This window comes from Dromiciops gliroides, chromosome 3, assembly GCF_019393635.1.
Source record: "Dromiciops gliroides isolate mDroGli1 chromosome 3, mDroGli1.pri, whole genome shotgun sequence".
NCBI lineage: Eukaryota > Metazoa > Chordata > Mammalia > Microbiotheria > Microbiotheriidae > Dromiciops > Dromiciops gliroides.
In genome coordinates, this window is record NC_057863.1 from 286,199,278 (window position 1) to 286,202,479 (window position 3,202).

General features: G+C 38.5%; 1 pseudogene; it reads right to left on the bottom strand.

The window, feature by feature from the left end:
• Positions 1-1,756: 1,756 nt before the first annotated feature.
• Positions 1,757-2,895, bottom strand: LOC122748796 (annotated as a pseudogene).
• Positions 2,896-3,202: the final 307 nt, after the last annotated feature.

Sequence of the window (3,202 nt, forward strand, 5' to 3'; positions counted from 1 at the left end):
AAAAGAACACCTTTGGAAAAAATTGATGGAAAAAGTAAGTGAAAATGATATGCCACTCTTTTGAGGGAAATGGGATAAAAAATATTCTTTAAAATATTACACATGTTTATGTGTTAAGTCTAATACTTCTGGATATGACTTGGCTAAAAATTGGAAACAGTGAATATTTGCTAATACCAGTATTCAAGAAAGTGATTGGGTTAATAAAACAAACAAACAAAATTCTAAAGTGTTTAATTGTATTAGGTGCTTCAACAGATATAACTATCTTAACCTAATAGTATACAAAAACTTTAGGGAAAAAGAGATCCTGAATATTGACTGTCTTTTGACTGACCAAATTGCCTACGTTTCCCTGATATTCTTTTATTGAAACATTTCTCAATATTCTATATCGAGGATCTCTTGACGTTTGATATTTACTTTTTTTCGGGGGGGGGTGCAGCAATGAGGGTTAAGTGAGTTGGTCAGGGTCACACAGCTAGTGTCAAGTGATTGACCCTGGATTTGAACTCAGGTACTCCTGAATCCAAGGCCAGTGCTTTATCCACTGTGCCACTTAACTGCCCCCTTGATATTTACTTTTTTTTTTAATGTATGCAAAATGCTTTATTGACTTTAAAGAACAATAGAAATGTTAACTATTGTTACATTATTAAAGTTAAACAAAACAACTGACACACTGACTGTGGACAATATAGGCCTCATCCCACACCTGTTTCCACTATATCTCTGCTGAGAGGATAGAGAGATATTTCATTAACATTTCTTAGTAGTCACAAATGGTCTTTTCATTGTTTCCAATCCTGGTTGACTTTTAGGTTGTGTTTCATTTATGTTGTTGTGGTCATTGTGTACTTGTTCTCTTGGTTTCTACTTGTTTTGGTCACATTCAGTTCTACACAAGTCTTTCTGAGTTTCTCTGAAACCTTCATAGTCATGATTTCTTAAATTTAATATTCCACTCTATTCACATATCACAATTTGTTCTGCCACTCCACAATAAATAGGCATCCATCTCATTTCCAGCTTGCTACTACAAAGAGTGCTGCTATACTTTCTGCCATTGATTTCCTTGGGGTATATGCCCCATAATAGAAGTTATTGGGTCAAAAGGTAACCTTTGAATAATTTAATATTCCAAATTATTTCAAGACTCTTTGAATTCACTCATTTAAAAATACCCCTGTAAAAATAACTATTATTGATTCTGAGGCCAGCTATACCTTCATTGTAGAGTAATAAGTTGGTTTTCTGGTTTATAAATAAGTATCTTGTACATCAGTCTTCTGATACCTGACTACCATTAGGGGAACTGACAAAGGTAAGTTTCTTACAACAGACTAGATCATGATGGTGCCCCATCACTTGGCACATAAACTAAATCAGGACCCATCCTGAATAGGCCACATACCCCACTTTACCCTCTTTTCCTTCCTTCTCTCCTTCTTTTCTTCCTTCTTCTCTTTCTTCCTCTGTTCTTTCCTTTCTTTCTATTAAGTTTATCCCATCAAATGAATATCATTTCGATGTAACACCTAAGAGTGCTGTATGGTCCAGCATGAGAAAATTGGGACAATGTACAGTTATACTTATCACATCTTCCACTTTAGGACAGTACAATTTGACTCCAATGATAAATAACATGAACACCTCTTTACAGATGATGCCTGGGCTTATTAGCAATTTAAAAATTCTCATCCCCAGGTGATAAGAAAAACCTAAAATGCAATGGAAGACCCAGAGCTGCCAGCTGTCAATCTGGTGTACGACCAATAGAACTGGAAATTGCTTCCTTGGTGAACTCTGGGTCGAAATGTCTTAAGCTCAGCAGGCCCCCCACCACATTTGGGTTGAAAGGAGGAGTGAGTCGCTTGTGGTATAAGTCATCCCAGTTTAATTGGACTGAAGAAGACATGATTCTTTATCTCGAGGAAAGTCAGCTTTGGCACCCAGTCTTTTCTTCTGGTCCTTTTGGAGAAGGCCATGCAGGATATCACAGGCTGACACTGTCTTGCCTCCTCGGAATCGGGAGAGGCCTTGTGAAGGTATTGTCATACATTTCAGAAACATCTTGGCTATAGAAAGGTGCAAGCCACAGAGCATCTCATAAAGAACAGCCCCCAAACACCACCAGTCCACTGTTTGGTCATAAGTTGTTTTCCAATACTTCAGGAGCCAAATACTAGGGGTGCCACTGAAAGTGGATGTGGTTTCCTTCTGGCTCCATTCCTTCTTTACAAAGCCCAAAATCAGTTAACACAACATGACCCCTGGCAGTCCAAGAGAATGTTCTCGGGTTCTCAAACCCTAATAAATGATGTTCAGAGAATGCAGGTAGCCCAATAGCACATGGCCACCTCGCATTGTAGAATCTAGCTCGAGGTTCTAGGAAGCAGTGCTCCCGCTGCAAGTGGAAGAAGAGCTCGCCTCCATTGACGTAGTCTAGGACAAAATAGAGCTTCTCTGAAGTCTGAAAGGAGTATAAGTATCGAAGGCCCACCAGGAAAGGATGCGTCACATTCTTTAGAAGCACATTGCGCTCTGCCATGATGTGATTTTGCTCTTTCTTTTTCAAGATGGATTTCTTCTGTAAGACTTTTACAGCATAAAATTTCCCATCAGACTTGCGTTTGGCCAAGAGAACTTTTCCATAGCTCCCTTTTCCAATCACTTTCAGGAAGTCAAAGTCTGTTGGCTTGGCATTTGGATTTGCTGAAGGTCCCAAGTTGATATTCCCCTTGGATGTTGAGGTCTGGAGGCTAGGACTTGCAGACGGATCCATGGTAAAACAGCCAATCTGTCAGCACTGTTAACAAGGCCACCCCTTGCTGTACCATCACCCAGGAATAAGAGAAGTCATCTCCCACTGATCCTCTTAAATTCATCAGTCAGTTCTGCTTTGATATCCTTCTTCTATTCCTTAAACAATAATGCCACTGTCTCTTCAGTACCAGGCCTCGATATTTACTTTTAATCCATATAGTGTATACTTTTCATCCCTGAAGATAAGTTTACACCAGATCTCAAACTTTATTACAAACACATAAACATTAAATTAATTTGTTGCTCACTATTCAATAAAAACTGTGGGGAAAGTGGAAGGTAGTCTGGCAGAAAATAAGAATAGAAAAACATAACATATACAAAGATAATCTTGAAATGGGTAAAGTAATTGAGAAAAAAGTATGATGCATTGTTG